This window comes from Pagrus major, chromosome 22 (assembly GCF_040436345.1).
Source record: "Pagrus major chromosome 22, Pma_NU_1.0".
Taxonomy (NCBI): Eukaryota; Metazoa; Chordata; class Actinopteri; order Spariformes; family Sparidae; genus Pagrus; species Pagrus major.
The window spans coordinates 5,680,374-5,702,326 of NC_133236.1; the positions used below are offsets into that span (position 1 = coordinate 5,680,374).

General features: G+C 49.8%; 37 non-coding genes across 37 annotated transcripts; 24 read left to right on the top strand and 13 right to left on the bottom strand.

Moving 5' to 3' along the window:
- The first annotated feature begins 488 nt into the window (after window positions 1-488).
- trnav-aac (transfer RNA valine (anticodon AAC)) lies at window positions 489-561 on the top strand. The gene has a single exon. It is a non-coding gene; the product is annotated as a tRNA-Val (tRNA).
- A 346-nt stretch (window positions 562-907) lies between these two features.
- Window positions 908-980, top strand: trnav-cac (transfer RNA valine (anticodon CAC)). Its single transcript has one exon. It is a non-coding gene; the product is annotated as a tRNA-Val (tRNA).
- A 220-nt stretch (window positions 981-1,200) lies between these two features.
- Window positions 1,201-1,272, bottom strand: trnad-guc (transfer RNA aspartic acid (anticodon GUC)). Its single transcript has one exon. It is a non-coding gene; the product is annotated as a tRNA-Asp (tRNA).
- Window positions 1,273-2,109: 837 nt separating this feature from the next.
- On the top strand, window positions 2,110-2,182 carry trnav-aac (transfer RNA valine (anticodon AAC)). Its single transcript has one exon. It is a non-coding gene; the product is annotated as a tRNA-Val (tRNA).
- A 638-nt stretch (window positions 2,183-2,820) lies between these two features.
- On the bottom strand, window positions 2,821-2,892 carry trnad-guc (transfer RNA aspartic acid (anticodon GUC)). Its single transcript has one exon. It is a non-coding gene; the product is annotated as a tRNA-Asp (tRNA).
- Window positions 2,893-3,729: 837 nt separating this feature from the next.
- On the top strand, window positions 3,730-3,802 carry trnav-aac (transfer RNA valine (anticodon AAC)). Its single transcript has one exon. It is a non-coding gene; the product is annotated as a tRNA-Val (tRNA).
- A 638-nt stretch (window positions 3,803-4,440) lies between these two features.
- On the bottom strand, window positions 4,441-4,512 carry trnad-guc (transfer RNA aspartic acid (anticodon GUC)). Its single transcript has one exon. It is a non-coding gene; the product is annotated as a tRNA-Asp (tRNA).
- Window positions 4,513-5,349: 837 nt separating this feature from the next.
- trnav-aac (transfer RNA valine (anticodon AAC)) lies at window positions 5,350-5,422 on the top strand. Its single transcript has one exon. It is a non-coding gene; the product is annotated as a tRNA-Val (tRNA).
- A 345-nt stretch (window positions 5,423-5,767) lies between these two features.
- trnav-cac (transfer RNA valine (anticodon CAC)) lies at window positions 5,768-5,840 on the top strand. The gene has a single exon. It is a non-coding gene; the product is annotated as a tRNA-Val (tRNA).
- A 220-nt stretch (window positions 5,841-6,060) lies between these two features.
- On the bottom strand, window positions 6,061-6,132 carry trnad-guc (transfer RNA aspartic acid (anticodon GUC)). The gene has a single exon. It is a non-coding gene; the product is annotated as a tRNA-Asp (tRNA).
- Window positions 6,133-6,969: 837 nt separating this feature from the next.
- Window positions 6,970-7,042, top strand: trnav-aac (transfer RNA valine (anticodon AAC)). The gene has a single exon. It is a non-coding gene; the product is annotated as a tRNA-Val (tRNA).
- Window positions 7,043-7,387: 345 nt separating this feature from the next.
- On the top strand, window positions 7,388-7,459 carry trnav-cac (transfer RNA valine (anticodon CAC)). Its single transcript has one exon. It is a non-coding gene; the product is annotated as a tRNA-Val (tRNA).
- Window positions 7,460-7,679: 220 nt separating this feature from the next.
- trnad-guc (transfer RNA aspartic acid (anticodon GUC)) lies at window positions 7,680-7,751 on the bottom strand. Its single transcript has one exon. It is a non-coding gene; the product is annotated as a tRNA-Asp (tRNA).
- Window positions 7,752-8,588: 837 nt separating this feature from the next.
- On the top strand, window positions 8,589-8,661 carry trnav-aac (transfer RNA valine (anticodon AAC)). Its single transcript has one exon. It is a non-coding gene; the product is annotated as a tRNA-Val (tRNA).
- Window positions 8,662-9,299: 638 nt separating this feature from the next.
- trnad-guc (transfer RNA aspartic acid (anticodon GUC)) lies at window positions 9,300-9,371 on the bottom strand. Its single transcript has one exon. It is a non-coding gene; the product is annotated as a tRNA-Asp (tRNA).
- An 837-nt stretch (window positions 9,372-10,208) lies between these two features.
- trnav-aac (transfer RNA valine (anticodon AAC)) lies at window positions 10,209-10,281 on the top strand. The gene has a single exon. It is a non-coding gene; the product is annotated as a tRNA-Val (tRNA).
- Window positions 10,282-10,626: 345 nt separating this feature from the next.
- trnav-cac (transfer RNA valine (anticodon CAC)) lies at window positions 10,627-10,699 on the top strand. The gene has a single exon. It is a non-coding gene; the product is annotated as a tRNA-Val (tRNA).
- A 220-nt stretch (window positions 10,700-10,919) lies between these two features.
- On the bottom strand, window positions 10,920-10,991 carry trnad-guc (transfer RNA aspartic acid (anticodon GUC)). The gene has a single exon. It is a non-coding gene; the product is annotated as a tRNA-Asp (tRNA).
- An 837-nt stretch (window positions 10,992-11,828) lies between these two features.
- trnav-aac (transfer RNA valine (anticodon AAC)) lies at window positions 11,829-11,901 on the top strand. Its single transcript has one exon. It is a non-coding gene; the product is annotated as a tRNA-Val (tRNA).
- Window positions 11,902-12,246: 345 nt separating this feature from the next.
- On the top strand, window positions 12,247-12,319 carry trnav-cac (transfer RNA valine (anticodon CAC)). The gene has a single exon. It is a non-coding gene; the product is annotated as a tRNA-Val (tRNA).
- Window positions 12,320-12,539: 220 nt separating this feature from the next.
- trnad-guc (transfer RNA aspartic acid (anticodon GUC)) lies at window positions 12,540-12,611 on the bottom strand. Its single transcript has one exon. It is a non-coding gene; the product is annotated as a tRNA-Asp (tRNA).
- Window positions 12,612-13,448: 837 nt separating this feature from the next.
- trnav-aac (transfer RNA valine (anticodon AAC)) lies at window positions 13,449-13,521 on the top strand. The gene has a single exon. It is a non-coding gene; the product is annotated as a tRNA-Val (tRNA).
- Window positions 13,522-13,866: 345 nt separating this feature from the next.
- On the top strand, window positions 13,867-13,939 carry trnav-cac (transfer RNA valine (anticodon CAC)). The gene has a single exon. It is a non-coding gene; the product is annotated as a tRNA-Val (tRNA).
- A 220-nt stretch (window positions 13,940-14,159) lies between these two features.
- Window positions 14,160-14,231, bottom strand: trnad-guc (transfer RNA aspartic acid (anticodon GUC)). Its single transcript has one exon. It is a non-coding gene; the product is annotated as a tRNA-Asp (tRNA).
- Window positions 14,232-15,068: 837 nt separating this feature from the next.
- On the top strand, window positions 15,069-15,141 carry trnav-aac (transfer RNA valine (anticodon AAC)). The gene has a single exon. It is a non-coding gene; the product is annotated as a tRNA-Val (tRNA).
- Window positions 15,142-15,486: 345 nt separating this feature from the next.
- trnav-cac (transfer RNA valine (anticodon CAC)) lies at window positions 15,487-15,559 on the top strand. Its single transcript has one exon. It is a non-coding gene; the product is annotated as a tRNA-Val (tRNA).
- A 220-nt stretch (window positions 15,560-15,779) lies between these two features.
- Window positions 15,780-15,851, bottom strand: trnad-guc (transfer RNA aspartic acid (anticodon GUC)). The gene has a single exon. It is a non-coding gene; the product is annotated as a tRNA-Asp (tRNA).
- An 837-nt stretch (window positions 15,852-16,688) lies between these two features.
- Window positions 16,689-16,761, top strand: trnav-aac (transfer RNA valine (anticodon AAC)). Its single transcript has one exon. It is a non-coding gene; the product is annotated as a tRNA-Val (tRNA).
- Window positions 16,762-17,107: 346 nt separating this feature from the next.
- On the top strand, window positions 17,108-17,180 carry trnav-cac (transfer RNA valine (anticodon CAC)). The gene has a single exon. It is a non-coding gene; the product is annotated as a tRNA-Val (tRNA).
- Window positions 17,181-17,400: 220 nt separating this feature from the next.
- trnad-guc (transfer RNA aspartic acid (anticodon GUC)) lies at window positions 17,401-17,472 on the bottom strand. Its single transcript has one exon. It is a non-coding gene; the product is annotated as a tRNA-Asp (tRNA).
- Window positions 17,473-18,309: 837 nt separating this feature from the next.
- On the top strand, window positions 18,310-18,382 carry trnav-aac (transfer RNA valine (anticodon AAC)). The gene has a single exon. It is a non-coding gene; the product is annotated as a tRNA-Val (tRNA).
- A 345-nt stretch (window positions 18,383-18,727) lies between these two features.
- trnav-cac (transfer RNA valine (anticodon CAC)) lies at window positions 18,728-18,800 on the top strand. Its single transcript has one exon. It is a non-coding gene; the product is annotated as a tRNA-Val (tRNA).
- Window positions 18,801-19,020: 220 nt separating this feature from the next.
- On the bottom strand, window positions 19,021-19,092 carry trnad-guc (transfer RNA aspartic acid (anticodon GUC)). Its single transcript has one exon. It is a non-coding gene; the product is annotated as a tRNA-Asp (tRNA).
- An 837-nt stretch (window positions 19,093-19,929) lies between these two features.
- trnav-aac (transfer RNA valine (anticodon AAC)) lies at window positions 19,930-20,002 on the top strand. The gene has a single exon. It is a non-coding gene; the product is annotated as a tRNA-Val (tRNA).
- A 345-nt stretch (window positions 20,003-20,347) lies between these two features.
- Window positions 20,348-20,420, top strand: trnav-cac (transfer RNA valine (anticodon CAC)). Its single transcript has one exon. It is a non-coding gene; the product is annotated as a tRNA-Val (tRNA).
- Window positions 20,421-20,640: 220 nt separating this feature from the next.
- trnad-guc (transfer RNA aspartic acid (anticodon GUC)) lies at window positions 20,641-20,712 on the bottom strand. Its single transcript has one exon. It is a non-coding gene; the product is annotated as a tRNA-Asp (tRNA).
- Window positions 20,713-21,549: 837 nt separating this feature from the next.
- trnav-aac (transfer RNA valine (anticodon AAC)) lies at window positions 21,550-21,622 on the top strand. The gene has a single exon. It is a non-coding gene; the product is annotated as a tRNA-Val (tRNA).
- The last annotated feature ends 331 nt before the right edge of the window (window positions 21,623-21,953 follow it).

Consider the following 21,953-nt stretch of genomic DNA (forward strand, 5'->3'; position numbering starts at 1 on the left):
AAGAAAGCAGCGTCGTTAGTGCGCCGCTGCTGTTGAAGACTCCCAAAGTACAGTCGTTTCACCGCCCTTCTAGGCAGGCACGAAGATCCTCCACAGCCTCACTGTTCCACTTCTTTGGTATCCTCAGCACAAGCCTAGAGAGCTCCAATTTCGGCTCGCATGCAGCGATGAGGTGGACCATGCCGCGGGAAGGGTGGCCCTGCACTGCGCAGGGGATGGCGTGATATGCACCATCCATTGCAGTGTAACAACGATCCAAAGTATTCTCCTCTGTGGTCGGGCATTTGAGAAACTGTCCATATATGGGGAGTTCATGGATTCCATTGGCTTTTTTTGGAAAGGTTTGCAATTAGAACCATTGATGGTTATGAAATGTCCACGAAACCTATCCTTAACATTTAAAAATGTTTTCTGGCATTGGCAACGTTTGCGATTCGGTATTGAGGTGCTTTCCGCTGTACGTGTGCACATGCACCCTGCTTTGCGCCGTTTCCGTAGTGTAGTGGTCATCACGTTCGCCTAACACGCGAAAGGTCCCCGGTTCGAAACCGGGCGGAAACAGCTTTCGCTCTTCACGCTTGCACTGAACTGTTTAGTCAAATTATCAGTAAAACAGACCAAATGAAATTGGACAAAACACACGCACAAAAAGAAAACAACGCTGCTACCGTATACCACTGCGTACTTAATACGTTCTACTTGACAGGGAAGACAACATACAGGCACTAGCGTCCCCACTCAAAGAGTCAATGTTTCCATAGATTTTCCTACTTCCATTGCTTTTGAACTTACAGTTCTGAAGTCTTCAGGCTCTTTTATCGCCGCTGAATGTTTCGTCCCGCAAGCCTTGCGATTCAGTGAGGAGGTGCATGAACGCGTGCACCTGCAGGGAGAGGGACCCCTGCGAGTTTCCGTAGTGTAGTGGTTATCACGTTCGCCTCACACGCGAAAGGTCCCCGGTTCGAAACCGGGCGGAAACACACTTGTTTGCTTATTATTGGTGAGTGTGAAAATCAAACTGTTGTCAGCCAAACCATCAGACAACCCCACAATGTGTAGCACTGGGAACACGTTAGTAGAGTCCTGGTTCTTCTCGTCATCAGGGAAGCTAATCATTTGGGCACAAGGACATGTCTCATGCTGCCGTTTTGCAGTTTTGGTCAATCAATCAATCATCAGTAGCTGGTAGAAAACAAAGCTCTCCCCGTCGGGGAATCGAACCCCGGTCTTCCGCGTGACAGGCGGAGATACTGTCCACTATACTAACGAGGACCAACTCATCCACGGTTTTGCATTGTGAGCGGGCTGCATGGGCCGTTTCAGCGGTTACCGAGAATACGCCGAGACTTTCTGGGAAGCGTTTCCGCTGAAGGACAGTGACGCATTTTTGCTAATGTTCAGCTGATGATCGGCTACCAATTGAGGTCCTGTTGGCCAGGAAGCGAAAGGACAGCACAGCAGAACAGCAGTAGAACTCATCCTGGTCATTGGCCTGGCGCAAGTCGTCAACGGCTTGGTGGGCTTGAGGTTTGTAGTTGGTGATCTGTCTGAAGGAAGCAGGCTCGTTAGTGCGGAGCTGCTGTTGAAGACTCTCAGAGTACAGTCGTTTACACCTCTCCAGAAGAAAGCAGCGTCGTTAGTGCGCCGCTGCTGTTGAAGACTCCCAAAGTACAGTCGTTTCACCGCCCTTCTAGGCAGGCACGAAGATCCTCCACAGCCTCACTGTTCCACTTCTTTGGTATCCTCAGCACAAGCCTAGAGAGCTCCAATTTCGGCTCGCATGCAGCGATGAGGTGGACCATGCCGCGGGAAGGGTGGCCCTGCACTGCGCAGGGGATGGCGTGATATGCACCATCCATTGCAGTGTAACAACGATCCAAAGTATTCTCCTCTGTGGTCAGGCATTTGAGAAACTGTCCGTATATGGGGAGTTCATGGATTCCATTGGCTTTTTTTGGAAACGTTTGCAATTAGAACCATTGATGGTTATGAAATGTCCACGAAACCTATCCTTAACATTTAAAAATGTTTTCTGGCATTGGCAACGTTTGCGATTCGGTATTGAGGTGCTTTCCGCTGTACGTGTGCACATGCACCCTGCTTTGCGCCGTTTCCGTAGTGTAGTGGTCATCACGTTCGCCTAACACGCGAAAGGTCCCCGGTTCGAAACCGGGCGGAAACAGCTTTCGCTCTTCACGCTTGCACTGAACTGTTTAGTCAAATTATCAGTAAAACAGACCAAATGAAATTGGACAAAACACACGCACAAAAAGAAAACAACGCTGCTACCGTATACCACTGCGTACTTAATACGTTCTACTTGACAGGGAAGACAACATACAGGCACTAGCGTCCCCACTCAAAGAGTCAATGTTTCCATAGATTTTCCTACTTCCATTGCTTTTGAACTTACAGTACTGAAGTCTTCAGGCTCTTTTATCGCCGCTGAATGTTTCGTCCCGCAAGCCTTGCGATTCAGTGAGGAGGTGCATGAACGCGTGCACCTGCAGCGAGAGGACCCCTGCGAGTTTCCGTAGTGTAGTGGTTATCACGTTTGCCTCACACGCGAAAGGTCCCCGGTTCGAAACCGGGCGGAAACACACTTGTTTGCTTATTATTGGTGAGTGTGAAAATCAAACTGTTGTCAGCCAAACCATCAGACAACCCCACAATGTGTAGCACTGGGAACACGTTAGTAGAGTCCTGGTTCTTCTCGTCATCAGGGAAGCTAATCATTTGGGCACAAGGACATGTCTCATGCTGCCGTTTTGCAGTTTTGGTCAATCAATCAATCATCAGTAGCTGGTAGAAAACAAAGCTCTCCCCGTCGGGGAATCGAACCCCGGTCTTCCGCGTGACAGGCGGAGATACTGTCCACTATACTAACGAGGACCGACTCATCCACGGTTTTGCATTGTGAGCGGGCTGCATGGGCCGTTTCAGCGGTTACCGAGAATACGCCGAGACTTACTGGGAAGCGTTTCCGCTGAAGGACAGTGACGCAATTTTGCTAATGTTCAGCTGATGATCGGCTACCAATTGAGGTCCTGTTGGCCAGGAAGCGAAAGGACAGCACAGCAGAACAGCAGTAGAACTCATCCTGGTCATTGGCCTGGCGCAAGTCGTCAACGGCTTGGTGGGCTTGAGGTTTGTAGTTGGTGATCTGTCTGAAGGAAGCAGGCTCGTTAGTGCGGAGCTGCTGTTGAAGACTCTCAGAGTACAGTCGTTTACACCTCTCCAGAAGAAAGCAGCGTCGTTAGTGCGCCGCTGCTGTTGAAGACTCCCAAAGTACAGTCGTTTCACCGCCCTTCTAGGCAGGCACGAAGATCCTCCACAGCCTCACTGTTCCACTTCTTTGGTATCCTCAGCACAAGCCTAGAGAGCTCCAATTTCGGCTCGCATGCAGCGATGAGGTGGACCATGCCGCGGGAAGGGTGGCCCTGCACTGCGCAGGGGATGGCGTGATATGCACCATCCATTGCAGTGTAACAACGATCCAAAGTATTCTCCTCTGTGGTCAGGCATTTGAGAAACTGTCCGTATATGGGGAGTTCATGGATTCCATTGGCTTTTTTTGGAAACGTTTGCAATTAGAACCATTGATGGTTATGAAATGTCCACGAAACCTATCCTTAACATTTAAAAATGTTTTCTGGCATTGGCAACGTTTGCGATTCGGTATTGAGGTGCTTTCCGCTGTACGTGTGCACATGCACCCTGCTTTGCGCCGTTTCCGTAGTGTAGTGGTCATCACGTTCGCCTAACACGCGAAAGGTCCCCGGTTCGAAACCGGGCGGAAACAGCTTTCGCTCTTCACGCTTGCACTGAACTGTTTAGTCAAATTATCAGTAAAACAGACCAAATGAAATTGGACAAAACACACGCACAAAAAGAAAACAACGCTGCTACCGTATACCACTGCGTACTTAATACGTTCTACTTGACAGGGAAGACAACATACAGGCACTAGCGTCCCCACTCAAAGAGTCAATGTTTCCATAGATTTTCCTACTTCCATTGCTTTTGAACTTACAGTACTGAAGTCTTCAGGCTCTTTTATCGCCGCTGAATGTTTCGTCCCGCAAGCCTTGCGATTCAGTGAGGAGGTGCATGAACGCGTGCACCTGCAGCGAGAGGACCCCTGCGAGTTTCCGTAGTGTAGTGGTTATCACGTTTGCCTCACACGCGAAAGGTCCCCGGTTCGAAACCGGGCGGAAACACACTTGTTTGCTTATTATTGGTGAGTGTGAAAATCAAACTGTTGTCAGCCAAACCATCAGACAACCCCACAATGTGTAGCACTGGGAACACGTTAGTAGAGTCCTGGTTCTTCTCGTCATCAGGGAAGCTAATCATTTGGGCACAAGGACATGTCTCATGCTGCCGTTTTGCAGTTTTGGTCAATCAATCAATCATCAGTAGCTGGTAGAAAACAAAGCTCTCCCCGTCGGGGAATCGAACCCCGGTCTTCCGCGTGACAGGCGGAGATACTGTCCACTATACTAACGAGGACCGACTCATCCACGGTTTTGCATTGTGAGCGGGCTGCATGGGCCGTTTCAGCGGTTACCGAGAATACGCCGAGACTTACTGGGAAGCGTTTCCGCTGAAGGACAGTGACGCAATTTTGCTAATGTTCAGCTGATGATCGGCTACCAATTGAGGTCCTGTTGGCCAGGAAGCGAAAGGACAGCACAGCAGAACAGCAGTAGAACTCATCCTGGTCATTGGCCTGGCGCAAGTCGTCAACGGCTTGGTGGGCTTGAGGTTTGTAGTTGGTGATCTGTCTGAAGGAAGCAGGCTCGTTAGTGCGGAGCTGCTGTTGAAGACTCTCAGAGTACAGTCGTTTACACCTCTCCAGAAGAAAGCAGCGTCGTTAGTGCGCCGCTGCTGTTGAAGACTCCCAAAGTACAGTCGTTTCACCGCCCTTCTAGGCAGGCACGAAGATCCTCCACAGCCTCACTGTTCCACTTCTTTGGTATCCTCAGCACAAGCCTAGAGAGCTCCAATTTCGGCTCGCATGCAGCGATGAGGTGGACCATGCCGCGGGAAGGGTGGCCCTGCACTGCGCAGGGGATGGCGTGATATGCACCATCCATTGCAGTGTAACAACGATCCAAAGTATTCTCCTCTGTGGTCGGGCATTTGAGAAACTGTCCGTATATGGGGAGTTCATGGATTCCATTGGCTTTTTTTGGAAAGGTTTGCAATTAGAACCATTGATGGTTATGAAATGTCCACGAAACCTATCCTTAACATTTAAAAATGTTTTCTGGCATTGGCAACGTTTGCGATTCGGTATTGAGGTGCTTTCCGCTGTACGTGTGCACATGCACCCTGCTTTGCGCCGTTTCCGTAGTGTAGTGGTCATCACGTTCGCCTAACACGCGAAAGGTCCCCGGTTCGAAACCGGGCGGAAACAGCTTTCGCTCTTCACGCTTGCACTGAACTGTTTAGTCAAATTATCAGTAAAACAGACCAAATGAAATTGGACAAAACACACGCACAAAAAGAAAACAACGCTGCTACCGTATACCACTGCGTACTTAATACGTTCTACTTGACAGGGAAGACAACATACAGGCACTAGCGTCCCCACTCAAAGAGTCAATGTTTCCATAGATTTTCCTACTTCCATTGCTTTTGAACTTACAGTACTGAAGTCTTCAGGCTCTTTTATCGCCGCTGAATGTTTCGTCCCGCAAGCCTTGCGATTCAGTGAGGAGGTGCATGAACGCGTGCACCTGCAGGGAGAGGACCCCTGCCAGTTTCCGTAGTGTAGTGGTTATCACGTTCGCCTCACACGCGAAAGGTCCCCGGTTCGAAACCGGGCGGAAACACACTTGTTTGCTCATTATTGGTGAGTGTGAAAATCAAACTGTTGTCAGCCAAACCATCAGACAACCCCACAATGTGTAGCACTGGGAACACGTTAGTAGAGTCCTGGTTCTTCTCGTCATCAGGGAAGCTAATCATTTGGGCACAAGGACATGTCTCATGCTGCCGTTTTGCAGTTTTGGTCAATCAATCAATCATCAGTAGCTGGTAGAAAACAAAGCTCTCCCCGTCGGGGAATCGAACCCCGGTCTTCCGCGTGACAGGCGGAGATACTGTCCACTATACTAACGAGGACCGACTCATCCACGGTTTTGCATTGTGAGCGGGCTGCATGGGCCGTTTCAGCGGTTACCGAGAATACGCCGAGACTTACTGGGAAGCGTTTCCGCTGAAGGACAGTGACGCAATTTTGCTAATGTTCAGCTGATGATCGGCTACCAATTGAGGTCCTGTTGGCCAGGAAGCGAAAGGACAGCACAGCAGAACAGCAGTAGAACTCATCCTGGTCATTGGCCTGGCGCAAGTCGTCAACGGCTTGGTGGGCTTGAGGTTTGTAGTTGGTGATCTGTCTGAAGGAAGCAGGCTCGTTAGTGCGGAGCTGCTGTTGAAGACTCTCAGAGTACAGTCGTTTACACCTCTCCAGAAGAAAGCAGCGTCGTTAGTGCGCCGCTGCTGTTGAAGACTCCCAAAGTACAGTCGTTTCACCGCCCTTCTAGGCAGGCACGAAGATCCTCCACAGCCTCACTGTTCCACTTCTTTGGTATCCTCAGCACAAGCCTAGAGAGCTCCAATTTCGGCTCGCATGCAGCGATGAGGTGGACCATGCCGCGGGAAGGGTGGCCCTGCACTGCGCAGGGGATGGCGTGATATGCACCATCCATTGCAGTGTAACAACGATCCAAAGTATTCTCCTCTGTGGTCGGGCATTTGAGAAACTGTCCGTATATGGGGAGTTCATGGATTCCATTGGCTTTTTTTGGAAAGGTTTGCAATTAGAACCATTGATGGTTATGAAATGTCCACGAAACCTATCCTTAACATTTAAAAATGTTTTCTGGCATTGGCAACGTTTGCGATTCGGTATTGAGGTGCTTTCCGCTGTACGTGTGCACATGCACCCTGCTTTGCGCCGTTTCCGTAGTGTAGTGGTCATCACGTTCGCCTAACACGCGAAAGGTCCCCGGTTCGAAACCGGGCGGAAACAGCTTTCGCTCTTCACGCTTGCACTGAACTGTTTAGTCAAATTATCAGTAAAACAGACCAAATGAAATTGGACAAAACACACGCACAAAAAGAAAACAACGCTGCTACCGTATACCACTGCGTACTTAATACGTTCTACTTGACAGGGAAGACAACATACAGGCACTAGCGTCCCCACTCAAAGAGTCAATGTTTCCATAGATTTTCCTACTTCCATTGCTTTTGAACTTACAGTACTGAAGTCTTCAGGCTCTTTTATCGCCGCTGAATGTTTCGTCCCGCAAGCCTTGCGATTCAGTGAGGAGGTGCATGAACGCGTGCACCTGCAGGGAGAGGACCCCTGCCAGTTTCCGTAGTGTAGTGGTATCACGTTCGCCTCACACGCGAAAGGTCCCCGGTTCGAAACCGGGCGGAAACACACTTGTTTGCTCATTATTGGTGAGTGTGAAAATCAAACTGTTGTCAGCCAAACCATCAGACAACCCCACAATGTGTAGCACTGGGAACACGTTAGTAGAGTCCTGGTTCTTCTCGTCATCAGGGAAGCTAATCATTTGGGCACAAGGACATGTCTCATGCTGCCGTTTTGCAGTTTTGGTCAATCAATCAATCATCAGTAGCTGGTAGAAAACAAAGCTCTCCCCGTCGGGGAATCGAACCCCGGTCTTCCGCGTGACAGGCGGAGATACTGTCCACTATACTAACGAGGACCGACTCATCCACGGTTTTGCATTGTGAGCGGGCTGCATGGGCCGTTTCAGCGGTTACCGAGAATACGCCGAGACTTACTGGGAAGCGTTTCCGCTGAAGGACAGTGACGCAATTTTGCTAATGTTCAGCTGATGATCGGCTACCAATTGAGGTCCTGTTGGCCAGGAAGCAAAAGGACAGCAAAGCAGAACAGCAATAGAACTCATCCTGGTCATTGGCCTGGCGCAAGTCGTCAACGGCTTGGTGGGCTTGAGGTTTGTAGTTGGTGATCTGTCTGAAGGAAGCAGGCTCGTTAGTGCGGAGCTGCTGTTGAAGACTCTCAGAGTACAGTCGTTTACACCTCTCCAGAAGAAAGCAGCGTCGTTAGTGCGCCGCTGCTGTTGAAGACTCCCAAAGTACAGTCGTTTCACCGCCCTTCTAGGCAGGCACGAAGATCCTCCACAGCCTCACTGTTCCACTTCTTTGGTATCCTCAGCACAAGCCTAGAGAGCTCCAATTTCGGCTCGCATGCAGCGATGAGGTGGACCATGCCGCGGGAAGGGTGGCCCTGCACTGCGCAGGGGATGGCGTGATATGCACCATCCATTGCAGTGTAACAACGATCCAAAGTATTCTCCTCTGTGGTCGGGCATTTGAGAAACTGTCCGTATATGGGGAGTTCATGGATTCCATTGGCTTTTTTTGGAAAGGTTTGCAATTAGAACCATTGATGGTTATGAAATGTCCACGAAACCTATCCTTAACATTTAAAAATGTTTTCTGGCATTGGCAACGTTTGCGATTCGGTATTGAGGTGCTTTCCGCTGTACGTGTGCACATGCACCCTGCTTTGCGCCGTTTCCGTAGTGTAGTGGTCATCACGTTCGCCTAACACGCGAAAGGTCCCCGGTTCGAAACCGGGCGGAAACAGCTTTCGCTCTTCACGCTTGCACTGAACTGTTTAGTCAAATTATCAGTAAAACAGACCAAATGAAATTGGACAAAACACACGCACAAAAAGAAAACAACGCTGCTACCGTATACCACTGCGTACTTAATACGTTCTACTTGACAGGGAAGACAACATACAGGCACTAGCGTCCCCACTCAAAGAGTCAATGTTTCCATAGATTTTCCTACTTCCATTGCTTTTGAACTTACAGTACTGAAGTCTTCAGGCTCTTTTATCGCCGCTGAATGTTTCGTCCCGCAAGCCTTGCGATTCAGTGAGGAGGTGCATGAACGCGTGCACCTGCAGCGAGAGGACCCCTGCGAGTTTCCGTAGTGTAGTGGTTATCACGTTTGCCTCACACGCGAAAGGTCCCCGGTTCGAAACCGGGCGGAAACACACTTGTTTGCTTATTATTGGTGAGTGTGAAAATCAAACTGTTGTCAGCCAAACCATCAGACAACCCCACAATGTGTAGCACTGGGAACACGTTAGTAGAGTCCTGGTTCTTCTCGTCATCAGGGAAGCTAATCATTTGGGCACAAGGACATGTCTCATGCTGCCGTTTTGCAGTTTTGGTCAATCAATCAATCATCAGTAGCTGGTAGAAAACAAAGCTCTCCCCGTCGGGGAATCGAACCCCGGTCTTCCGCGTGACAGGCGGAGATACTGTCCACTATACTAACGAGGACCGACTCATCCACGGTTTTGCATTGTGAGCGGGCTGCATGGGCCGTTTCAGCGGTTACCGAGAATACGCCGAGACTTACTGGGAAGCGTTTCCGCTGAAGGACAGTGACGCAATTTTGCTAATGTTCAGCTGATGATCGGCTACCAATTGAGGTCCTGTTGGCCAGGAAGCGAAAGGACAGCACAGCAGAACAGCAGTAGAACTCATCCTGGTCATTGGCCTGGCGCAAGTCGTCAACGGCTTGGTGGGCTTGAGGTTTGTAGTTGGTGATCTGTCTGAAGGAAGCAGGCTCGTTAGTGCGGAGCTGCTGTTGAAGACTCTCAGAGTACAGTCGTTTACACCTCTCCAGAAGAAAGCAGCGTCGTTAGTGCGCCGCTGCTGTTGAAGACTCCCAAAGTACAGTCGTTTCACCGCCCTTCTAGGCAGGCACGAAGATCCTCCACAGCCTCACTGTTCCACTTCTTTGGTATCCTCAGCACAAGCCTAGAGAGCTCCAATTTCGGCTCGCATGCAGCGATGAGGTGGACCATGCCGCGGGAAGGGTGGCCCTGCACTGCGCAGGGGATGGCGTGATATGCACCATCCATTGCAGTGTAACAACGATCCAAAGTATTCTCCTCTGTGGTCGGGCATTTGAGAAACTGTCCGTATATGGGGAGTTCATGGATTCCATTGGCTTTTTTTGGAAAGGTTTGCAATTAGAACCATTGATGGTTATGAAATGTCCACGAAACCTATCCTTAACATTTAAAAATGTTTTCTGGCATTGGCAACGTTTGCGATTCGGTATTGAGGTGCTTTCCGCTGTACGTGTGCACATGCACCCTGCTTTGCGCCGTTTCCGTAGTGTAGTGGTCATCACGTTCGCCTAACACGCGAAAGGTCCCCGGTTCGAAACCGGGCGGAAACAGCTTTCGCTCTTCACGCTTGCACTGAACTGTTTAGTCAAATTATCAGTAAAACAGACCAAATGAAATTGGACAAAACACACGCACAAAAAGAAAACAACGCTGCTACCGTATACCACTGCGTACTTAATACGTTCTACTTGACAGGGAAGACAACATACAGGCACTAGCGTCCCCACTCAAAGAGTCAATGTTTCCATAGATTTTCCTACTTCCATTGCTTTTGAACTTACAGTACTGAAGTCTTCAGGCTCTTTTATCGCCGCTGAATGTTTCGTCCCGCAAGCCTTGCGATTCAGTGAGGAGGTGCATGAACGCGTGCACCTGCAGGGAGAGGACCCCTGCCAGTTTCCGTAGTGTAGTGGTTATCACGTTCGCCTCACACGCGAAAGGTCCCCGGTTCGAAACCGGGCGGAAACACACTTGTTTGCTCATTATTGGTGAGTGTGAAAATCAAACTGTTGTCAGCCAAACCATCAGACAACCCCACAATGTGTAGCACTGGGAACACGTTAGTAGAGTCCTGGTTCTTCTCGTCATCAGGGAAGCTAATCATTTGGGCACAAGGACATGTCTCATGCTGCCGTTTTGCAGTTTTGGTCAATCAATCAATCATCAGTAGCTGGTAGAAAACAAAGCTCTCCCCGTCGGGGAATCGAACCCCGGTCTTCCGCGTGACAGGCGGAGATACTGTCCACTATACTAACGAGGACCGACTCATCCACGGTTTTGCATTGTGAGCGGGCTGCATGGGCCGTTTCAGCGGTTACCGAGAATACGCCGAGACTTACTGGGAAGCGTTTCCGCTGAAGGACAGTGACGCAATTTTGCTAATGTTCAGCTGATGATCGGCTACCAATTGAGGTCCTGTTGGCCAGGAAGCGAAAGGACAGCACAGCAGAACAGCAGTAGAACTCATCCTGGTCATTGGCCTGGCGCAAGTCGTCAACGGCTTGGTGGGCTTGAGGTTTGTAGTTGGTGATCTGTCTGAAGGAAGCAGGCTCGTTAGTGCGGAGCTGCTGTTGAAGACTCTCAGAGTACAGTCGTTTACACCTCTCCAGAAGAAAGCAGCGTCGTTAGTGCGCCGCTGCTGTTGAAGACTCCCAAAGTACAGTCGTTTCACCGCCCTTCTAGGCAGGCACGAAGATCCTCCACAGCCTCACTGTTCCACTTCTTTGGTATCCTCAGCACAAGCCTAGAGAGCTCCAATTTCGGCTCGCATGCAGCGATGAGGTGGACCATGCCGCGGGAAGGGTGGCCCTGCACTGCGCAGGGGATGGCGTGATATGCACCATCCATTGCAGTGTAACAACGATCCAAAGTATTCTCCTCTGTGGTCAGGCATTTGAGAAACTGTCCGTATATGGGGAGTTCATGGATTCCATTGGCTTTTTTTGGAAACGTTTGCAATTAGAACCATTGATGGTTATGAAATGTCCACGAAACCTATCCTTAACATTTAAAAATGTTTTCTGGCATTGGCAACGTTTGCGATTCGGTATTGAGGTGCTTTCCGCTGTACGTGTGCACATGCACCCTGCTTTGCGCCGTTTCCGTAGTGTAGTGGTCATCACGTTCGCCTAACACGCGAAAGGTCCCCGGTTCGAAACCGGGCGGAAACAGCTTTCGCTCTTCACGCTTGCACTGAACTGTTTAGTCAAATTATCAGTAAAACAGACCAAATGAAATTGGACAAAACACACGCACAAAAAGAAAACAACGCTGCTACCGTATACCACTGCGTACTTAATACGTTCTACTTGACAGGGAAGACAACATACAGGCACTAGCGTCCCCACTCAAAGAGTCAATGTTTCCATAGATTTTCCTACTTCCATTGCTTTTGAACTTACAGTACTGAAGTCTTCAGGCTCTTTTATCGCCGCTGAATGTTTCGTCCCGCAAGCCTTGCGATTCAGTGAGGAGGTGCATGAACGCGTGCACCTGCAGGGAGAGGACCCCTGCCAGTTTCCGTAGTGTAGTGGTTATCACGTTCGCCTCACACGCGAAAGGTCCCCGGTTCGAAACCGGGCGGAAACACACTTGTTTGCTCATTATTGGTGAGTGTGAAAATCAAACTGTTGTCAGCCAAACCATCAGACAACCCCACAATGTGTAGCACTGGGAACACGTTAGTAGAGTCCTGGTTCTTCTCGTCATCAGGGAAGCTAATCATTTGGGCACAAGGACATGTCTCATGCTGCCGTTTTGCAGTTTTGGTCAATCAATCAATCATCAGTAGCTGGTAGAAAACAAAGCTCTCCCCGTCGGGGAATCGAACCCCGGTCTTCCGCGTGACAGGCGGAGATACTGTCCACTATACTAACGAGGACCGACTCATCCACGGTTTTGCATTGTGAGCGGGCTGCATGGGCCGTTTCAGCGGTTACCGAGAATACGCCGAGACTTACTGAGAAGCGTTTCCGCTGAAGGACAGTGACGCATTTTTGCTAATGTTCAGCTGATGATCGGCTACCAATTGAGGTCCTGTTGGCCAGGAAGCGAAAGGACAGCACAGCAGAACAGCAGTAGAACTCATCCTGGTCATTGGCCTGGCGCAAGTCGTCAACGGCTTGGTGGGCTTGAGGTTTGTAGTTGGTGATCTGTCTGAAGGAAGCAGGCTCGTTAGTGCGGAGCTGCTGTTGAAGACTCTCAGAGTACAGTCGTTTACACCTCTCCAGAAGAAAGCAGCGTCGTTAGTGCGCCGCTGCTGTTGAAGACTCCCAAAGTACAGTCGTTTCACCGCCCTTCTAGGCAGGCACGAAGATCCTCCACAGCCTCACTGTTCCACTTCTTTGGTATCCTCAGCACAAGCCTAGAGAGCTCCAATTTCGGCTCGCATGCAGCGATGAGGTGGACCATGCCGCGGGAAGGGTGGCCCTGCACTGCGCAGGGGATGGCGTGATATGCACCATCCATTGCAGTGTAACAACGATCCAAAGTATTCTCCTCTGTGGTCAGGCATTTGAGAAACTGTCCGTATATGGGGAGTTCATGGATTCCATTGGCTTTTTTTGGAAACGTTTGCAATTAGAACCATTGATGGTTATGAAATGTCCACGAAACCTATCCTTAACATTTAAAAATGTTTTCTGGCATTGGCAACGTTTGCGATTCGGTATTGAGGTGCTTTCCGCTGTACGTGTGCACATGCACCCTGCTTTGCGCCGTTTCCGTAGTGTAGTGGTCATCACGTTCGCCTAACACGCGAAAGGTCCCCGGTTCGAAACCGGGCGGAAACAGCTTTCGCTCTTCACGCTTGCACTGAACTGTTTAGTCAAATTATCAGTAAAACAGACCAAATGAAATTGGACAAAACACACGCACAAAAAGAAAACAACGCTGCTACCGTATACCACTGCGTACTTAATACGTTCTACTTGACAGGGAAGACAACATACAGGCACTAGCGTCCCCACTCAAAGAGTCAATGTTTCCATAGATTTTCCTACTTCCATTGCTTTTGAACTTACAGTACTGAAGTCTTCAGGCTCTTTTATCGCCGCTGAATGTTTCGTCCCGCAAGCCTTGCGATTCAGTGAGGAGGTGCATGAACGCGTGCACCTGCAGCGAGAGGACCCCTGCGAGTTTCCGTAGTGTAGTGGTTATCACGTTCGCCTCACACGCGAAAGGTCCCCGGTTCGAAACCGGGCGGAAACACACTTGTTTGCTTATTATTGGTGAGTGTGAAAATCAAACTGTTGTCAGCCAAACCATCAGACAACCCCACAATGTGTAGCACTGGGAACACGTTAGTAGAGTCCTGGTTCTTCTCGTCATCAGGGAAGCTAATCATTTGGGCACAAGGACATGTCTCATGCTGCCGTTTTGCAGTTTTGGTCAATCAATCAATCATCAGTAGCTGGTAGAAAACAAAGCTCTCCCCGTCGGGGAATCGAACCCCGGTCTTCCGCGTGACAGGCGGAGATACTGTCCACTATACTAACGAGGACCGACTCATCCACGGTTTTGCATTGTGAGCGGGCTGCATGGGCCGTTTCAGCGGTTACCGAGAATACGCCGAGACTTACTGGGAAGCGTTTCCGCTGAAGGACAGTGACGCAATTTTGCTAATGTTCAGCTGATGATCGGCTACCAATTGAGGTCCTGTTGGCCAGGAAGCGAAAGGACAGCACAGCAGAACAGCAGTAGAACTCATCCTGGTCATTGGCCTGGCGCAAGTCGTCAACGGCTTGGTGGGCTTGAGGTTTGTAGTTGGTGATCTGTCTGAAGGAAGCAGGCTCGTTAGTGCGGAGCTGCTGTTGAAGACTCTCAGAGTACAGTCGTTTACACCTCTCCAGAAGAAAGCAGCGTCGTTAGTGCGCCGCTGCTGTTGAAGACTCCCAAAGTACAGTCGTTTCACCGCCCTTCTAGGCAGGCACGAAGATCCTCCACAGCCTCACTGTTCCACTTCTTTGGTATCCTCAGCACAAGCCTAGAGAGCTCCAATTTCGGCTCGCATGCAGCGATGAGGTGGACCATGCCGCGGGAAGGGTGGCCCTGCACTGCGCAGGGGATGGCGTGATATGCACCATCCATTGCAGTGTAACAACGATCCAAAGTATTCTCCTCTGTGGTCGGGCATTTGAGAAACTGTCCGTATATGGGGAGTTCATGGATTCCATTGGCTTTTTTTGGAAAGGTTTGCAATTAGAACCATTGATGGTTATGAAATGTCCACGAAACCTATCCTTAACATTTAAAAATGTTTTCTGGCATTGGCAACGTTTGCGATTCGGTATTGAGGTGCTTTCCGCTGTACGTGTGCACATGCACCCTGCTTTGCGCCGTTTCCGTAGTGTAGTGGTCATCACGTTCGCCTAACACGCGAAAGGTCCCCGGTTCGAAACCGGGCGGAAACAGCTTTCGCTCTTCACGCTTGCACTGAACTGTTTAGTCAAATTATCAGTAAAACAGACCAAATGAAATTGGACAAAACACACGCACAAAAAGAAAACAACGCTGCTACCGTATACCACTGCGTACTTAATACGTTCTACTTGACAGGGAAGACAACATACAGGCACTAGCGTCCCCACTCAAAGAGTCAATGTTTCCATAGATTTTCCTACTTCCATTGCTTTTGAACTTACAGTACTGAAGTCTTCAGGCTCTTTTATCGCCGCTGAATGTTTCGTCCCGCAAGCCTTGCGATTCAGTGAGGAGGTGCATGAACGCGTGCACCTGCAGGGAGAGGACCCCTGCCAGTTTCCGTAGTGTAGTGGTTATCACGTTCGCCTCACACGCGAAAGGTCCCCGGTTCGAAACCGGGCGGAAACACACTTGTTTGCTTATTATTGGTGAGTGTGAAAATCAAACTGTTGTCAGCCAAACCATCAGACAACCCCACAATGTGTAGCACTGGGAACACGTTAGTAGAGTCCTGGTTCTTCTCGTCATCAGGGAAGCTAATCATTTGGGCACAAGGACATGTCTCATGCTGCCGTTTTGCAGTTTTGGTCAATCAATCAATCATCAGTAGCTGGTAGAAAACAAAGCTCTCCCCGTCGGGGAATCGAACCCCGGTCTTCCGCGTGACAGGCGGAGATACTGTCCACTATACTAACGAGGACCGACTCATCCACGGTTTTGCATTGTGAGCGGGCTGCATGGGCCGTTTCAGCGGTTACCGAGAATACGCCGAGACTTACTGGGAAGCGTTTCCGCTGAAGGACAGTGACGCATTTTTGCTAATGTTCAGCTGATGATCGGCTACCAATTGAGGTCCTGTTGGCCAGGAAGCGAAAGGACAGCACAGCAGAACAGCAGTAGAACTCATCCTGGTCATTGGCCTGGCGCAAGTCGTCAACGGCTTGGTGGGCTTGAGGTTTGTAGTTGGTGATCTGTCTGAAGGAAGCAGGCTCGTTAGTGCGGAGCTGCTGTTGAAGACTCTCAGAGTACAGTCGTTTACACCTCTCCAGAAGAAAGCAGCGTCGTTAGTGCGCCGCTGCTGTTGAAGACTCCCAAAGTACAGTCGTTTCACCGCCCTTCTAGGCAGGCACGAAGATCCTCCACAGCCTCACTGTTCCACTTCTTTGGTATCCTCAGCACAAGCCTAGAGAGCTCCAATTTCGGCTCGCATGCAGCGATGAGGTGGACCATGCCGCGGGAAGGGTGGCCCTGCACTGCGCAGGGGATGGCGTGATATGCACCATCCATTGCAGTGTAACAACGATCCAAAGTATTCTCCTCTGTGGTCGGGCATTTGAGAAACTGTCCTTATATGTGGAGTTCATGGATTCCATTGGCTTTTTTTGGAAAGGTTTGCAATTAGAACCATTGATGGTTATGAAATGTCCACGAAACCTATCCTTAACATTTAAAAATGTTTTCTGGCATTGGCAACGTTTGCGATTCGGTATTGAGGTGCTTTCCGCTGTACGTGTGCACATGCACCCTGCTTTGCGCCGTTTCCGTAGTGTAGTGGTCATCACGTTCGCCTAACACGCGAAAGGTCCCCGGTTCGAAACCGGGCGGAAACAGCTTTCGCTCTTCACGCTTGCACTGAACTGTTTAGTCAAATTATCAGTAAAACAGACCAAATGAAATTGGACAAAACACACGCACAAAAAGAAAACAACGCTGCTACCGTATACCACTGCGTACTTAATACGTTCTACTTGACAGGGAAGACAACATACAGGCACTAGCGTCCCCACTCAAAGAGTCAATGTTTCCATAGATTTTCCTACTTCCATTGCTTTTGAACTTACAGTACTGAAGTCTTCAGGCTCTTTTATCGCCGCTGAATGTTTCGTCCCGCAAGCCTTGCGATTCAGTGAGGAGGTGCATGAACGCGTGCACCTGCAGGGAGAGGGACCCCTGCGAGTTTCCGTAGTGTAGTGGTTATCACGTTCGCCTCACACGCGAAAGGTCCCCGGTTCGAAACCGGGCGGAAACACACTTGTTTGCTTATTATTGGTGAGTGTGAAAATCAAACTGTTGTCAGCCAAACCATCAGACAACCCCACAATGTGTAGCACTGGGAACACGTTAGTAGAGTCCTGGTTCTTCTCGTCATCAGGGAAGCTAATCATTTGGGCACAAGGACATGTCTCATGCTGCCGTTTTGCAGTTTTGGTCAATCAATCAATCATCAGTAGCTGGTAGAAAACAAAGCTCTCCCCGTCGGGGAATCGAACCCCGGTCTTCCGCGTGACAGGCGGAGATACTGTCCACTATACTAACGAGGACCGACTCATCCACGGTTTTGCATTGTGAGCGGGCTGCATGGGCCGTTTCAGCGGTTACCGAGAATACGCCGAGACTTTCTGGGAAGCGTTTCCGCTGAAGGACAGTGACGCATTTTTGCTAATGTTCAGCTGATGATCGGCTACCAATTGAGGTCCTGTTGGCCAGGAAGCGAAAGGACAGCACAGCAGAACAGCAGTAGAACTCATCCTGGTCATTGGCCTGGCGCAAGTCGTCAACGGCTTGGTGGGCTTGAGGTTTGTAGTTGGTGATCTGTCTGAAGGAAGCAGGCTCGTTAGTGCGGAGCTGCTGTTGAAGACTCTCAGAGTACAGTCGTTTACACCTCTCCAGAAGAAAGCAGCGTCGTTAGTGCGCCGCTGCTGTTGAAGACTCCCAAAGTACAGTCGTTTCACCGCCCTTCTAGGCAGGCACGAAGATCCTCCACAGCCTCACTGTTCCACTTCTTTGGTATCCTCAGCACAAGCCTAGAGAGCTCCAATTTCGGCTCGCATGCAGCGATGAGGTGGACCATGCCGCGGGAAGGGTGGCCCTGCACTGCGCAGGGGATGGCGTGATATGCACCATCCATTGCAGTGTAACAACGATCCAAAGTATTCTCCTCTGTGGTCGGGCATTTGAGAAACTGTCCGTATATGGGGAGTTCATGGATTCCATTGGCTTTTTTTGGAAAGGTTTGCAATTAGAACCATTGATGGTTATGAAATGTCCACGAAACCTATCCTTAACATTTAAAAATGTTTTCTGGCATTGGCAACGTTTGCGATTCGGTATTGAGGTGCTTTCCGCTGTACGTGTGCACATGCACCCTGCTTTGCGCCGTTTCCGTAGTGTAGTGGTCATCACGTTCGCCTAACACGCGAAAGGTCCCCGGTTCGAAACCGGGCGGAAACAGCTTTCGCTCTTCACGCTTGCACTGAACTGTTTAGTCAAATTATCAGTAAAACAGACCAAATGAAATTGGACAAAACACACGCACAAAAAGAAAACAACGCTGCTACCGTATACCACTGCGTACTTAATACGTTCTACTTGACAGGGAAGACAACATACAGGCACTAGCGTCCCCACTCAAAGAGTCAATGTTTCCATAGATTTTCCTACTTCCATTGCTTTTGAACTTACAGTACTGAAGTCTTCAGGCTCTTTTATCGCCGCTGAATGTTTCGTCCCGCAAGCCTTGCGATTCAGTGAGGAGGTGCATGAACGCGTGCACCTGCAGCGAGAGGACCCCTGCGAGTTTCCGTAGTGTAGTGGTTATCACGTTCGCCTCACACGCGAAAGGTCCCCGGTTCGAAACCGGGCGGAAACACACTTGTTTGCTTATTATTGGTGAGTGTGAAAATCAAACTGTTGTCAGCCAAACCATCAGACAACCCCACAATGTGTAGCACTGGGAACACGTTAGTAGAGTCCTGGTTCTTCTCGTCATCAGGGAAGCTAATCATTTGGGCACAAGGACATGTCTCATGCTGCCGTTTTGCAGTTTTGGTCAATCAATCAATCATCAGTAGCTGGTAGAAAACAAAGCTCTCCCCGTCGGGGAATCGAACCCCGGTCTTCCGCGTGACAGGCGGAGATACTGTCCACTATACTAACGAGGACCGACTCATCCACGGTTTTGCATTGTGAGCGGGCTGCATGGGCCGTTTCAGCGGTTACCGAGAATACGCCGAGACTTACTGGGAAGCGTTTCCGCTGAAGGACAGTGACGCAATTTTGCTAATGTTCAGCTGATGATCGGCTACCAATTGAGGTCCTGTTGGCCAGGAAGCGAAAGGACAGCACAGCAGAACAGCAGTAGAACTCATCCTGGTCATTGGCCTGGCGCAAGTCGTCAACGGCTTGGTGGGCTTGAGGTTTGTAGTTGGTGATCTGTCTGAAGGAAGCAGGCTCGTTAGTGCGGAGCTGCTGTTGAAGACTCTCAGAGTACAGTCGTTTACACCTCTCCAGAAGAAAGCAGCGTCGTTAGTGCGCCGCTGCTGTTGAAGACTCCCAAAGTACAGTCGTTTCACCGCCCTTCTAGGCAGGCACGAAGATCCTCCACAGCCTCACTGTTCCACTTCTTTGGTATCCTCAGCACAAGCCTAGAGAGCTCCAATTTCGGCTCGCATGCAGCGATGAGGTGGACCATGCCGCGGGAAGGGTGGCCCTGCACTGCGCAGGGGATGGCGTGATATGCACCATCCATTGCAGTGTAACAACGATCCAAAGTATTCTCCTCTGTGGTCGGGCATTTGAGAAACTGTCCGTATATGGGGAGTTCATGGATTCCATTGGCTTTTTTTGGAAAGGTTTGCAATTAGAACCATTGATGGTTATGAAATGTCCACGAAACCTATCCTTAACATTTAAAAATGTTTTCTGGCATTGGCAACGTTTGCGATTCGGTATTGAGGTGCTTTCCGCTGTACGTGTGCACATGCACCCTGCTTTGCGCCGTTTCCGTAGTGTAGTGGTCATCACGTTCGCCTAACACGCGAAAGGTCCCCGGTTCGAAACCGGGCGGAAACAGCTTTCGCTCTTCACGCTTGCACTGAACTGTTTAGTCAAATTATCAGTAAAACAGACCAAATGAAATTGGACAAAACACACGCACAAAAAGAAAACAACGCTGCTACCGTATACCACTGCGTACTTAATACGTTCTACTTGACAGGGAAGACAACATACAGGCACTAGCGTCCCCACTCAAAGAGTCAATGTTTCCATAGATTTTCCTACTTCCATTGCTTTTGAACTTACAGTACTGAAGTCTTCAGGCTCTTTTATCGCCGCTGAATGTTTCGTCCCGCAAGCCTTGCGATTCAGTGAGGAGGTGCATGAACGCGTGCACCTGCAGGGAGAGGACCCCTGCCAGTTTCCGTAGTGTAGTGGTTATCACGTTCGCCTCACACGCGAAAGGTCCCCGGTTCGAAACCGGGCGGAAACACACTTGTTTGCTCATTATTGGTGAGTGTGAAAATCAAACTGTTGTCAGCCAAACCATCAGACAACCCCACAATGTGTAGCACTGGGAACACGTTAGTAGAGTCCTGGTTCTTCTCGTCATCAGGGAAGCTAATCATTTGGGCACAAGGACATGTCTCATGCTGCCGTTTTGCAGTTTTGGTCAATCAATCAATCATCAGTAGCTGGTAGAAAACAAAGCTCTCCCCGTCGGGGAATCGAACCCCGGTCTTCCGCGTGACAGGCGGAGATACTGTCCACTATACTAACGAGGACCGACTCATCCACGGTTTTGCATTGTGAGCGGGCTGCATGGGCCGTTTCAGCGGTTACCGAGAATACGCCGAGACTTACTGGGAAGCGTTTCCGCTGAAGGACAGTGACGCATTTTTGCTAATGTTCAGCTGATGATCGGCTACCAATTGAGGTCCTGTTGGCCAGGAAGCGAAAGGACAGCACAGCAGAACAGCAGTAGAACTCATCCTGGTCATTGGCCTGGCGCAAGTCGTCAACGGCTTGGTGGGCTTGAGGTTTGTAGTTGGTGATCTGTCTGAAGGAAGCAGGCTCGTTAGTGCGGAGCTGCTGTTGAAGACTCTCAGAGTACAGTCGTTTACACCTCTCCAGAAGAAAGCAGCGTCGTTAGTGCGCCGCTGCTGTTGAAGACTCCCAAAGTACAGTCGTTTCACCGCCCTTCTAGGCAGGCACGAAGATCCTCCACAGCCTCACTGTTCCACTTCTTTGGTATCCTCAGCACAAGCCTAGAGAGCTCCAATTTCGGCTCGCATGCAGCGATGAGGTGGACCATGCCGCGGGAAGGGTGGCCCTGCACTGCGCAGGGGATGGCGTGATATGCACCATCCATTGCAGTGTAACAACGATCCAAAGTATTCTCCTCTGTGGTCGGGCATTTGAGAAACTGTCCGTATATGTGGAGTTCATGGATTCCATTGGCTTTTTTTGGAAAGGTTTGCAATTAGAACCATTGATGGTTATGAAATGTCCACGAAACCTATCCTTAACATTTAAAAATGTTTTCTGGCATTGGCAACGTTTGCGATTCGGTATTGAGGTGCTTTCCGCTGTACGTGTGCACATGCACCCTGCTTTGCGCCGTTTCCGTAGTGTAGTGGTCATCACGTTCGCCTAACACGCGAAAGGTCCCCGGTTCGAAACCGGGCGGAAACAGCTTTCGCTCTTCACGCTTGCACTGAACTGTTTAGTCAAATTATCAGTAAAACAGACCAAATGAAATTGGACAAAACACACGCACAAAAAGAAAACAACGCTGCTACCGTATACCACTGCGTACTTAATACGTTCTACTTGACAGGGAAGACAACATACAGGCACTAGCGTCCCCACTCAAAGAGTCAATGTTTCCATAGATTTTCCTACTTCCATTGCTTTTGAACTTACAGTACTGAAGTCTTCAGGCTCTTTTATCGCCGCTGAATGTTTCGTCCCGCAAGCCTTGCGATTCAGTGAGGAGGTGCATGAACGCGTGCACCTGCAGGGA